Raw genomic sequence first — 14675 nt, 5'->3', positions numbered from 1 at the left:
CCAAGCGACTTGCAGCTGTAATCGCAGCAAAAGGTGGCTCTACAAAGTATTAACGCAAGGGGGCCGAATAATTTTGCACGCCCCACTTTTCATTTTTTTATTAGTTAAAAAAGTTTCAAAAATCCAATAGATTTCGTTCCACTTCACAATTGTGTCCCACTTGTTGGTGATTCTTCACATAAAATAAAAAATTTATATCTTTATGTTTGAAGCCTGAAATGTGGCAAAAGGTTGAAAAGTTCAAGGGGGCCGAATACTTTCGCAAGGCACTGTATATACAAACAAGAGACAGACCAAGTAATAATTCTACATTAGTTCAGGTGGGTACACCTGAACTAACTAACAAACCTATTAATAATTCTACATTAACGTGTCCTACACTGATCAGACTAATTGACATGGTCTGATTCAGAGCCTGTGCAGTTCGTGCTAATTACAACAACGACAGTTCTGAACCCTCATCACCGAACTGAGCACAAGTTCAGCTGTTCTCCAGTTTTGTTACACATGGTTTTTCATTGCAAATGAGTTCAGAGCTGGAGCTGATCTCCAGACAATACAGTGTTTTGGGTAATTTGTCGAAATTCGCATGAGGCTGCAGACAACTTACCCAAGGTGTTTTCTATAGCTTTCAGGTGCAGTTCATTTATATTAAAGAATGTAAGTGGTATAAACGCAAGGAGTCAGACGGCAGTCGAACCTATAATTTTCTGATGCGAGGCCTGACGCGTTATTCATTACGCCGCTGACCCTGCTATTGTAGTGCTAAAAAAACACGTTTTCTACATTTATGTCTGTTTAAAAATCACTCTCTAAAAAAGACAAAGGGTTTGTGTGTCGCGCTAAAATTCCGCTTCATTTTGAATGCAAATAAAAACCGTTTTATTCCAAGAGATCATAAATTTGTCACATCCTACATACTATACTTCTCTCTTGTATTAGTAAAGCATTTTTATTTAAACTGAACAATATATGAAAGGTTTCATCTATACACTTACACATAATAAGTATAAGAATAAATACTCGGAAGAAGCCGCAGCTCAGGTATTAGAGAGATTTAAAATCGGATCAGATGATTTAGAGTCCAGACTGCAAACCAACAGCTGACACTGGTCTTTTACAGAACCGTTTTGATTTCCTCTACTTTGTCCCCGTGACGTCATTGTCCTGCTCGCAGCCGAGCCCAACACACGTCTGGTTCCTGTCGCTGGGCGTACACCCTGTGGTCCATGCGGGTCCTAATACCCCAGTACAAGAACGGGGACACTAAACTGTAAACAGGTGCCGTCCTTCGGCTGAGACATAAAACCGAGGTCCTGACTCTCTGTGATCATTCAAGAGAATGGTGGTGGTGGAGGGGAGTCCCCATTACCTGTAAAGCGCATTGAGTGGAGTATCCAGAACAGCGCTATATAAGTGTAAATGATGATGATGATTAATATTATTATTATGATGTAAAATGCTATAAAAAATGAAAAAAATATCAAACTTTGATTCAAAATAGATTAATGTAAAAACTGATAAAGCTTATGTTTTTTTCAGGGCTATATCTACTTTTTTTTTAAAAAGCGAAGTCTGTCGCGATTGTGAAAGTTAGAGAAGGTGTACCAGCGGGTGCCTTCATATCGCGAGCGTCAGTCTCGCCCGTAGCTGCGAGAAGGTTAAAAGCGCACAATTGAGCTGTTTTTCGTCAAAGTAATTGCCGGAGCAGTAAGACGCAAAGCACCATCCAGCAGCTGTAGACGATGTTCGGGGAAGAGCTAATTCTGTTTTTAGCACAGGGAGTGAGAATGAGCTCAGTCCGGCTCCCAGCACAATCCATCCTGGTTTGGTTACAGTGCGTCTGAGGCTCTTTGGATCGTAACGTAAAAAAAAACAATTGCTCACATCGTGTGACTTCCACGAAAGGAAGGAAAAGCATCACTTAAAAAAATCAGAACTGAAGATTTGGATCCTGGGCCTCAATTTGATCAAATTATTAAAATAATAATTATCAAAATATCAGACTGTGTTTCTGCAACATTTCGTGCACAGTACGCCATTTTAATCTAAAACAGTCACAACGAGGGCTTTACACGCAGTGTGGGGTATTTTCCCCTTTTATATTTTTGCCACTTTATATCGAACCTGTTATACTCCCAGAAGGGCACAGTAGCTTATACTTAATAAAAATGTACAATTCACCACTGGTATAAACAGATGTGTGCCGTGTTTGCCTTTGTTAGCATTTGTTTAAAAAATAAGTTCACAATACGATAAAAACACAGAAAGCACAAACTTTATAATACAACGATACAAAATCAATACCAAATCATTATGCCAATTAAGTACCTATCCTTTGAAAACAGAGAACACCTTTATATCTACAAAAAAACTTGACATTGGTATGCATTTTTGGATTACAAAGCAGACAGTGTAGTCCCTTAATTCAAAGATCAGATCTTGGCCAAAACAAGACAATAAGACGTGGGCTGAATTCGGAACAGGAACCAATACTTCGTCGTTTATAGAGCTTTTGATCAATGTCTGATTGAAACAGATTCGCTTTTTTAACTCTTTGATTAAAGTACACAAAAAGCACCTTCCTTCGAGCCGGAATCGAACCAGCGACCTAAGGATACCCCGCTGATTTCTCTACAGTCCTCCGCTCTACCAACTGAGCTATCGAAGGAATGTCAGCTATTACTTTCTGGCACATACTGCCCAATGTAGTGAAATGTTCCGGGTGATTTAAATCCCACTTCAACATCAAGTTTCCAACTCGTTTCCTTAGTCTTGTTTACCTTGAATTTAAGCCACGAACCAGGATTCTACTGTATAAACTTCCAGGGATATTACAAAATGTTTGATGGGGCATCAATCATTCCAGTCGGAAATTGACTCCTTTTTTATTCTCGAGAGATCATATTAAACATTTCATTAGTATCGAGAGGAGGATCACCATGAGACACAAAACAAACAGTTTCTTTCTGTCTTTATTATAAAGTAGCGTTTGTGCTACATTAATAATATTTTCGTGGAAATAAAGAAGTTGTAAATTTTAAAATTTATATTTGAATCGAAATGTGGTTTTGAGTTAAATATTAGCGCGTTCATGTAATTAGTTTGTGTTTGTCATTACTATATATATATATTGCCATGTTACTAGAATTTGTAACTGAAGTTTACTAGTTGTGTTTTTTATGATGATTAGACATTTGTTGATTACAATATTGTATATAATCTATAATTTGAACTACATATTTTTCATGTGTGAATATTTGTATATTTTAAGAATACATATCTAAAATAAATCATTGGCTTTATTTACTAGTTTCTACACCTATAAAAATCGTTCTTTGATGTATAATAGACCTTTAACTATATATGTATTATAGTCTTCTAAATTTATCCGTATAATAGAACTCCAATCATTTATGTATAATAAACATATAATCATAGATGTCTAATTGACGTATAACGATATACGTATATTAGAATTTCATTCAAGACCAGTTACGGAGCACATTTACACGTCTAAGGTATGCGTTTAATAGTCGTATATTCTACATCTTTTGCTCACTGGGATGTGCCGATTTTAACTTAGAAAACCAAGATACACATTTTCTAATGAAGCCTTAATTAAAAGACAGTTTGTTTCTCGAAAGCGTGTTATGTAAAAAAAGAGAAAAACGAAAATATATGGATGACAATCTTTCAAAGCTGAAGATGTTACTTTTGAAAAATTGACATTTTATGTATGCAGATGCATTCGCTGGTTTTAGAACTTTGCTGTACTTCCTGAATCATTTTCAGTATTATAAAGTGGGTGTAGATTTTTCTTTCAAGTTAGGACGCGAGTGTGTACATGTGTTTGATTTTCGTTTCACTGATTCTCATTGAAGATTTGGGAATTAACGACGAAAGAATCAGTTGCCTCGGAAAGCAGAAGGTTTGGTTCTCAACGATATTGAAGACACGCCCATGTAGAGCAGCGGGTGATGTTTTGTACTATAAAAGACCAAGTGCTCAACATGACGTCTGCGTTTACCATTTAGACTTTTCATCTCGGGCGCACTTTTAGAAAGCAAAGATAGAGCAGTTGTGTTGAATCACCCCATGACAGCTGTCACCAGAGTGGCGCAGCGGAAGCGTGCTGGGCCCATAACCCAGAGGTCGATGGATCGAAACCATCCTCTGCTATGTACACTTTATGCATGATTGATAAGCACACCATCAATTTAATGAAGTGCATTAAAACTGTTTTTTTTTCTCTCGTGTGTATGCAAGCTTTACACTTAAGGTACTCTTTCATCTTTACCAATAGCAGATGCCCAAGTGTATCTTTGGTTGTTCTGCGATCCTTCATAGTTTCCTCAATTCCTTCAAATGAACATCCATATCAAAGCAATTATGTATATATATTACAATTAAGGTACATATTAAAAATATCAACGCACATTTGTATAATGCTCATTTAATAATGATTGTCAAGGATTGTCAAGTTCTCCAACAAATCTGTGTACTAATTTTAAAATATTTTTGCTAAGGATACAACGGGTGTATAGATGAATTCTCCCAACAGCCAGTTAAAGAAAAATTCCACACGTGAAGATGGTTTTCTTGGACATTGACTTAGGTACTTAATTGTTTACTTGTTGTAGTTGCACACGAGTAAAACACGAAGATTTCCTGCAACATTCAAGAGGGTTTGCGAAGAAATCCCTTCAATTTTAAGTGGAGATTATGTTTAAATCATCACAATCTGAAGCGCATCCCTGAGTGCGTTTGACCCACCAGCCCTTTGTTTAACAGCTGCACAAGGACACATTCCGGTTGCTTTTCACAAATCACTGGCATTTTTTTGCAGCATTTCTTCTGTCCTGAGAAGCAAGATTTGTATTTTATCTTTCAGAAGTTGTATGAATTTCTTGAAGTTCAGAAACAACTTGTTCCAGAAAAGAAATGAACACTTGCTTCAAAGTAAATCAAGATGTATGTGTCTCTTGCTGTGTGTGCTCTTATCTGTCCATCTCTCTCTCCTCTTCTCTCACTCTGGCAGTCTGTGCAGAGTTTCTGAAGGAGGTGTAACACCACTTGGAAAAGAAGAAAAATTCTCAGGAAAAATTCTCAGGAAAATTCTCAGGCAGAATAAAAAATCATTATTCTCTTTTCAGTCAGATTCACAGCTCAGACTCACACTCAGACAGGATCTCAACTCCGTACTGCTATCCTCACAATCCAGAACCAGAAGATATTCAGACAATCAGTGCTGCTACATGAACAATATCAGACAGAACAGCCTGGACTCATGTCACATTTCCCCCTTTTATCCTTCCTCCCAGCCCTCTTAGAGACATAAAAGAGCTCCTGGTTCTCCTCTCTGTGAACTGGGCTCAGGGGTCACTGATCTGGCAGTTGTGGGCTCTGATCCAGGTCGAAAGCAAGAAGGTTTTATTAACGCTTTCCAGGACTTCCAGCCCTTCAGTATTACTTTCTTTACTGTATGTCAGCCTCCCAAAATGTTTATAAATGTTTTATAACACGTATGAGTGTGGAATTATCTTATTATTTATATATAGTATTTATGTAATAAACACCAATAGTGACACGATGGTCGTGTCTACAATAGTGACCATTTGACCAGTCTGTAGCTCTGAGCAGTGGGACTCAGATCACACAGAAGACCTGTCTGTGTGTGATTCCATACCAGCTCTGGGATTCAGCTACTCTCACAAATGTCTCATAGACCGTCTTATACATTTACAATTAGATGAAGTCATGTAACAGTTTTACAGATTATTTAAATAATCAGACAGCAGTTTTGGCAGTGGACACATCTCCACATGGGGGAAAGAAACTGAAATATATGTGCTCACTGTAAAGTAGGAAGAGGTGGTCAGACAAGCAAAACAACTTTGCAGATAATGTGAAGTGACATTGTTTTGTGTCAATCAGCTCACAGATTTCACTTCATGTGCCTTAAGCTGTGCAATTTGTATGGTTGTTGAATGAGATTGATTTCTTTACAAGCCCAGTCAATTGCCAGTGGAGAGCTTGCCGACACACACCTTCATGAAGACTCTCTTTAAGATTTCATTGTCACGTCGCCTCCTTTGCATACAATAGTAGCTCCGACACTAAGAGAAAGGATGAGAAATGGCGTTTATCAAGCGATTGCAGTGTTTGTTTGACTGAGGATCCTTGTGTGCTGACCTGGCCTCTGGAGAAGTGTAGTGCAGTAAAACAGAAGGTATGTGTCACTCAAGATTTTTTTAAAGCAACAAAAAAAGTGCTCGGAAATATTTTACAAGAATGAAACCTTACATTCACCTAAATAAACATTCACCGTCTACATTAGCAGAGAACAGTAGGACAGAAGGTTAGTATCACTGGACACTGTGTTAGAGAGGCCAATCTCTTCTCCCTCATTATGCAGGCTTACCCACTCATGATGAACTGTCCTCCAGCGATACTCAGCTGCCATAATCGACACAGACATGACGTTCATGTACATATTATACCTTAATATGGCACTTATTTACAATAATTTGATCAAAACAACTGGTGAAAAAATAATAATCAAATATATCTTTCCTTCTTTTAGTAGATAAAGAATTAGTCCAAAAAAGAAGCATTTATTCCTTTCCTCTCCTACCAGCCCTTACAAGTCACCCAGTTTTTAATTTAGAGCTGGATTAAAGCTCTAGTCTCTTTGGGGGTGTGAGTTGGAATCCCACTGCTGCCAAATATCTCCAACTATCTCAGTGTTAAGAAGCAAAAAACACACATTTGCTGCAGAAGGAACAGGAGAATTTGTGCCATTCAGCCTTATAGCGTGATGTCATTTTCTCATGCTCATTTTTAGATGCTTGTGATCGAATCTATGATTCTTATGAGTGTGCCCTCCATAAAGGTAGCACAGATATAACGTGCCAAGTTTTCAGAGAATCGCATTAAATACAGGTCAGAAGAAGGCGACAAAGTGTCAACTAGGCAGTTCAGCAATTTCAATGGTGTTCTCTGTTGTTTAGGTCCAGAATGACACCCGTTACAACCAGGAAACACACAGTGTCAGGCATCAAAAAGACTTCCCAAAACCATGATCCTCTCCTTGATCTGGTGATGGCATCCAGACATTTCCTGCAACAAAGCCAGGATATGGTCTTCAACAACACGAGTGAAAAGCTAATTCCCAACCTTTGCAATCCTTTGCAAAGAAGGACCGCATGTGCTCAATGTTAAATGCACTGTTCATTATTAATAATAATAATCTTTACATTATATAGCACCTTTAAAGCTGGCTTTTCAAAGCGCTTTACAGAATCACAACAATAAAGTTAAAAAAATACACAAGATAAGCAGGATGAGAATACACAGTTAGAGGAGACAATAGATGGTGGTATTAAATACAGTAGGAACAGAGGGGTAAAGAATAGTTCATTAAAGGCTCTTCTAAAGAAGAGGGTTTTGAGTCTGGATTTGAAGGAGTTTAGAGAAGGTGACTCTCTGATATCCTCGGTGATAAAGATCCAGAGCTTTGGGGTAAAACAGGAGAAGGCCCTGTCACCCATAGAGTGTAGATGGATGGGGGAACAGATAGGAGACCAGAATTAGAAGAGCGAAGGTTGTGAGGTGGGGAGTAGGGTGATAACCCAGACAGGTACTGAGGTGCCAAGCCATGGGGAGTCTTATAGGTGAGCATGAGGATTTTGAAGTTGACAGGAAGCCAGTGCAAGGACTCCAGGACAGGAGTAATGTGATCACAGTCCAGTGCTAATTTCTTTCTTGTGGCTGCTGGTTCATTTTCAACTGTGGACTCTTAAGAAGTCCTTTATTTGACTTGATCAACACCAATCCCTAGAGGATTTCGAAAGGTTGAATCAAAATGATACATGACTCTGGTGGGACTCGAACCCACAACCTTTGAATGACTTCATTCTATCAAGGCCTAGAAGTCCAATGCACTCACCATTGCGATATAAAACAGCTACAGAAAGCTGTAACTCATGCTTCTCCCGTTGTCTTTAAATTAAGCTCCATAAATATTGACAATGAGTGGCCTGTTGTCTACGAAGAGATACCGCTGGGATTCGCACCCAGGGTCTCCTGGTTTTTAGTGAGGTGTCTTAACCAGCTAAGCAACGGTGACAAACCTGCTAAATGTTATCCACAACTTCAAACACCTGTGAGAAACAGGCACCTGCAGTGTTTCGTCTGCTGGCTCAACAGATAATCCTTTTCGAAGTTTAAGGAGAGGATTTCTTTGTCAATTCAATTAAACATTTTAGAAATGCTGAACGATTGATGTGTTTCACGCGCAGAAATATTTTATCGTTACGTACTTTTTCTATGCAGTTAGTTCTCCTTCAACTCCGCCCAACAACAGAGGTCGTTTTAAATACAGGAGTAAAGGCACATTGCACATCTGCAAAACATCACGTACAGGTTTAGGGAGAGCGACATCAGTTATTGGAAGGTTGGAAGTTTTGGGTCACTTTTTTATTATAGATTCAAGCAGCCCTGAATACCTTTTCAAGAAACATTTCAGAATCCCAGTCACATCCTGTATGATTGCTACACAGGTCTACAGTATACAATCAGAATACTGTTTGTGCATTATATAAAACACACCGCCCAAAGCATTTCTAAAACAGAAATTACATGTTTCTGAATGCGCCCTCCTTTATAAATAAAATAAAAGGTCTGAAGCCTGCTCCAAAGAAGCACTATATTCAGAGCTGACAAAGATGTGATAGGAAACATCTCGGAAAACGAAGATGCAGTCATTTCCACGCGTCGCACAACAAGAGCTGAACCCACCCGACGTTCTCCAAAAGAGTAAGGTGTTGGGAGTGTGGCTGGGTGGTCTATGTGCTGGGTTTGTGCTCCATTTTCTTCGCTGGGTTAGGTTTGAATCTTGCCGCTGCTAAGTGTTGGTGGGTTAAGACCTTCCTTCTATTGCGACTTCAATGGGTAAAAGCTTTGCTTGACAGTCTGTCGAGAGACTGAACTAGGTGTTTCAAGATAGTCTTTGTCAGCTTAACATCAAGGCATGAAAAAGCCTCATTTTGTGTTCCCAACAGCAATGCTCTTTGGTCCCTTCAGCATTATGCAGGGAACAACATCTGCCGTGATCACTTTTGAGTCAGTGTGAATCGTAGTGTGCCGCAATTGTTTTTAAAATTGGTTTTGTAGGCATGGTGCATTTGTCTGTGAAACTTGAATGCTGTGCTTTTTCACGCAGAATCATCGGCAGGAGCAAAGCTTATTCAATCTTTGCGCACAGCGCTCCATCAGAAATACTTTGTCCAAGTTTTGAAGGGATTGTGGGATTCTCTGCACGCGTTCACATCACGTACCTCAGACAACACCACCATTCGATGGGAAATTGATTCTGCTTCTTGCAGTTGTTCCTGTGGTTGCAGTAGTTACAAAGTCTCACTTTCCTCCACCTTCTGCTATAGTATTCACTGGGTGAGCTTCATCATTTGGCTCAGAAAGGTCAACTGTGCTTCGGAAAAAATCAGCTGCAGTGTCGTTATTTTGTCGGTGAGTATGGCTGTCTTTTAAAGCACATGAAAAACACGAGTTTGTGGATTTCTCCAAATAGCAATGAATTCAGTTGTGCAGTGCTTTACTGCTTTCAGAGGGTCTTTTATCGATGCTGCTATAGTAGAGAAGTAACATAATCACAAACGCAACCATTTGTGCTGGCTGTTTCGCTAAGTATTAAGGTTTTTCAACTATCACATGATTTTAACTAATTTAACATCATCTCCAGGAGAGCACCTCGCACTGCTCACTGAGCTGATGTACAGTATGTGCCCATTTCTCAAAAATTAAATATCATCTGAACTGATTTTTTCTATTTTAAATGCTTTCCTACTCTTTTAATATTTCAGTTAAATCTTGAAGTACTTTCCATTGAAATTAATCCTAGTCCCAATGAACGATTCCGGGACATGGTGTACCTTAAATAATGTTCTAATAGGTTTCAGTTTGGAAAAGTGCGCTCTCCAGAAGCTACCGAAACCTCTAATGGTCGCACAAAGCTTAATGCATTAGCAACGTTTGGGGTTGAAAAAGAATATTACTTGCTATGAATACGAACACTGTTACAGGAGGCGCGTAAGGACTATTTTAGCTCAGATCATCAATTTATCTTACATTTCTACTCCATTAATATCGCTATTGAGTGCTAAAGGTAGGTCCTGGCAATACTTCATGAGATCTTCTTAAGAAAACGTAAAAAATATATTTCCAGTGCTTAACAAAAAGTAAAAAATACCGATTATGTGCAACTGATAAAATCTCTCTTCCAGGGATGTTGTAGCCACATGCAAATTACTTTATCAGCTTTAAAAGTTTCCTTTGCATTTATAAGACGATCAGCATGACACTCAAATCATACCTGTATTCAGTAAGCGCTGAGTTTGCTGGCTGAGCTAGTTGCCTCCTCACACATAATAGCAGCCCTGAAGCTAAGATAAATGAAGAGAAATTGCTTTTATTGGGCACTTTTCATATCTGATGAGCTTGACATCTCCCAAGGGTGACGGAGTTCTTTTGCGACACTGCTTTTCCCTTTTTTCTTCTTTCTGTACTCTGATGGAAAAAAAACGAGAAAGCATGTAAGGGAAAAATGTATTTTTTTTCATGGAGAAAATGTGCACCAGGAAATGTTTGGTTTTGAAGAAGTGATTTAACATGATACATGACCTAATTTACTGTAGCAAATGCTCACACTGCAAGGTCTGCTTTACTACAAGAGAGAAGTAGAGTGAAGATGTCATAATTTCACTGCGTTGTTGAAGAAAACATCTTTTTCTTTGAATTCTAAATCAATCAGAATTTCAAAGTGACACACAAACCCTTTGTCTGTATTAAAGAGATGATATTTTAAAACTGATAAAAATGTAGAAAACACGTTTCTCACTTAGAAATTTTAGATGGGATGGTGTATTACTAGTTGCAGTGCTGAACTCACCATGGTGCCATTCAGTTACATGATTGGCCAGTGGTTTAATGGATAACGCGTCTGATTTTGCATCATGAGATTGTAGGTTAGACTTCTACCGGGTTCGTGTGATTTTAAATCAGACTACTCAGAAATAGATGTCCATTATGTGAATGAACCACACCTGAAAGCAAACGTTGGTCGGTTTCCTTCTTTCCAGCATGAAATAGCAAATCGTTACAAAAAGCACCAGCTAATGTCCAATAGCGTTAGTCATTTTAATTAACATGAATATACTGTAAGGTCTTGGTACATGGGAGTGGATTTCATCCACAATTTAAAAAAGGGCAAATTATATTTACAGGCTTCAGACACTTTTTAATACAAAAGTGACCTAAAACTCTGTAACTTTCAAGTTAGTTTGAACCTGTAATGAAAAAGGGGCCTGAAACTTCCATTCTGTGATGTAACTGTCTCTAAAGTCAGATGTGATGTTTCACGGATGTGCAGTGTGCCTTTTCTCTTGTCGTGTTCAAAATGACTTGCTGTGTAATTTCCTGAATGCGTGTTCTGTACTGCTCTGTTATTTCATTTAGATTATCTATGTGGTGTACAGATAAAATCAAACTGCATGGTCTAATTTCCAGGTTCGGCACCAGCTGAACCTGAACATACATCAGCCGATCTCGACATGATTTCAGCACACAACCTTTTGATGTGGTATCAGATGCACTACTGTTGCACCACGAGGTCACTCCCCATAAGGGCTTTTAATTCCCCCAAGGAGAAAAATCAGCGTCCCTGAAAAATATTTTTTTTTTCATTCTCTCTTGTGAGAAGCGCCGCTCTTCCAACGAGGGTCTCTTCTTCCCAGACCACAGATTATTCTTCCTGTCCGGCTCTCACATACAGATGCAGCCATTCAAAATGCGCGGGCGATACCGCATTATTTTCCGGTACGCTGTACGCAGTCTACCGCAAGCTACCGGTAAATACCGCGAGTTACCGGTAAATACCGCTAGCAAAATAATAGTATCCGGAATTTCCGCAAGGTGGAGCTAATAAAGCTCAACCTCTCATGTTTGAGCTGTAGCCATCAAAGTCTTTAACGAAGATATTAATAATAGTATTAATAATAAATGACCTTGGACAAGCTGTAAAGTATTGCCCTGGTCCACATTCTTTTTTTCATTGACCGTCTTTGTAAAAGTAACGCCACAGCATTTCGCAATCACGCATTTTTTTCCAATCATGCAAAGTACAGTGATTCACCATGCCTTTCACATGCTCATAAAAGAGATTGATTTAGGGACATAAACATATTACCGTATGCAAACTGTACTGTATACAGTATGTATATGTATATTTAATGTCTTAACTGTGCCCGTTTAAGTATTGAATATTCATATCTAATTTTACCACTGAAGGGAAATCTTAGTAGCTGAGCATAAAAACAATAGGAGCATACTGCAACGCGTGTGAAGGCCATAAACGATATTAATTTTGGAACATAAACATACAGTATATGGCTGGTCTCGGTACTTTAAAGAAAACATACACGAAACATGGTTTCATTATGACCAGAATCTTGAGATATTTTTAACTTGATTTACAGTATTTGAGAGGTATGTCTTAACACCGATACTACAGTGCTTAAGTACTACTCACGTATATGTTTCTAGGTTTATATTATGCATTTCATACGGTCAAATTACTTTTGAGCAACTAATAAGAAGCGCGAAACGGTATGCGTTGTACTTTCGTTTCGTGCTGGGACCCGTGGATTGATTAGAGATATCAAGTACATACAAGTCATTTTTTAAATGTTGTAGTTCGTCTTGAAAAAATGTTACGAGTACATCATCTATCAACAATTACACAGGTTCTGTTTCCATATTGCGGATTTTGGTTACGTAATATTATTTTCTAGATTTCACGTTGTGAATATATGATTTGGGCAAACAGAGCCGCAAAGAAGTACATTATGGGTTGTTGTTTTTTTTTGCAGTTTTATCTAGAACAAGCGATGCTTAAACCTTTGTCTGATTCTTGTGAAACTATCCACACGACAGTTACAGTACCTAGGAGTTGACTTCAGTGATGTCACTGATGGGATGTTTCTAAAAATCCATCCTCTGTAAAACGTCTTCTCTAGTTGTCCTGCATATGTATTCGCTAATGAAGCTGTGTGTTCTGAGCCTGGATCTCTACATTTCTGTATGAACCACCTTAGAGGGCTAAAGACAGCTTGTGTTTAAATTGAGTGTAAGGCAATTTATGCTTCTAAAGTCATGGTCAGCATTTTTGTACTGTGCTGTAAACTTGTTCTGTGCCTAGTCACATTATTTTATAGCGTTTTCATAGCGTTATCAAATCTGGTGGCGCTGTGTTAGTTTCCTGACTCCCATGTCACATGGTCTGTGATTGTAACCTGTAATACCGGTTTAATTCGTCACAGCCAGCACTCCGGTTGTAAAGTAGAAGCAGGCGAGATTTCCAGCGAAAAACACCTCCCCCTTCTTCAGGTGTGAGGGTCTTCTGCTCAGAATGAAACGCTAAAATGTAATGTAGGCTCTGAATGGGTTCTGACTTGCTTTAACAAAATATGTTTACAAATCCTTTCACCTGGCATTTTCGTAGTTAGAAATTATGGAACGCTCTGTTAAAAGCAAGGGAGTTTTTATGTCCGTTGCAGTTCTTTTGCAACATGAATATAATTATATCGTTATTAATTTCTTGAGATACGCGATTCCATATTATATTCCCTTTTAATCAAATTCTAAAAGTATGCTTGTTGACTCCGGTATCGCGTTAGTTAAAGACTTCGATGCTTAAAATGTTTAGGAGAAATGGAATACTGGTGTGTATGTTTTCTTTAAAGTACCGAGACCAGCCATATACTGTATGTTTAAGTTCCAAAATTAATATCGTTTATGGACTTCACACGCGTTGCAGTATGCTCCTATTCTTTTTATGCTCAGGCACTAAGTAAAAGGAGATGCTTCATATTGCTTGACTAATTTTAAAAACTAAGTTAGAAATGCAGACGCTCCCTCGGTGCGCTGCTCTGGTGCGCCGGCTCTTACACAGTGCCTGTCTGCCGTAAGCGTTACAATATACATACCCAACACTGCTTGTACCCATCTGTCATGCAAATAAAACACCTTGAATTGAATTGAATTGAGGGGAGAGGGGGGAATACTAAAGGCAATACTGGCTCAATACCCTCGATGGGCTTTGACGTGCTAATGCGTTGGTTTAACAGTCCGGGTGTGGCAGGCTTCCAATGTCAACTCGACTCGATTGGAAGACAATGAACGTATTTTGTGATATTTAGAAATATAAATTTGTTTGGTGCGAGTGAGGTTTTATTTAATCTCTGACCAAGGGAAACGTTTCATTTTTTCAAAGAAATGTTTGTTAAAAAATAAAGTCATAGTTCTATGGGATTCAATCACAGACCATGTGACAAGGGAGTCAGGAAACTACTCTAACACACAGCGCCACCGGATTTAATAACGCAATAAAAACGCTATAAAATAATGTGACTAGGCACAGAAAAAGTTTACAGCACAGTACAATAATAAATGCTGACCATGACTTTAGAAGCATAAATTACCTTACACTCAATTTAAACACAAGCTGTCTTTCTGTATGAACCTCTAAGCTGGTTCATACAGAAAATGTAGAAATGCATTAGCCTGATTATGATTAAAAAACACATAATTAAACACGC

General features: G+C 38.6%; 1 non-coding gene across 1 annotated transcript; it reads right to left on the bottom strand.

Moving 5' to 3' along the window:
* Positions 1-2583: 2583 nt before the first annotated feature.
* On the bottom strand, positions 2584-2671 carry trnay-gua (transfer RNA tyrosine (anticodon GUA)). The gene is given in 2 exon segments: positions 2584-2619; positions 2635-2671. It is a non-coding gene; the product is annotated as a tRNA-Tyr (tRNA).
* Positions 2672-14675: the final 12004 nt, after the last annotated feature.

This window comes from Atractosteus spatula, chromosome 10 (assembly GCF_055471065.1).
Source record: "Atractosteus spatula isolate fAtrSpa1 chromosome 10, fAtrSpa1.hap1, whole genome shotgun sequence".
Lineage (NCBI taxonomy): Eukaryota > Metazoa > Chordata > Actinopteri > Semionotiformes > Lepisosteidae > Atractosteus > Atractosteus spatula.
The sequence above is the reverse complement of the archived record's forward strand: the minus strand, read 5'-3'. Positions and strand labels throughout refer to the sequence as shown.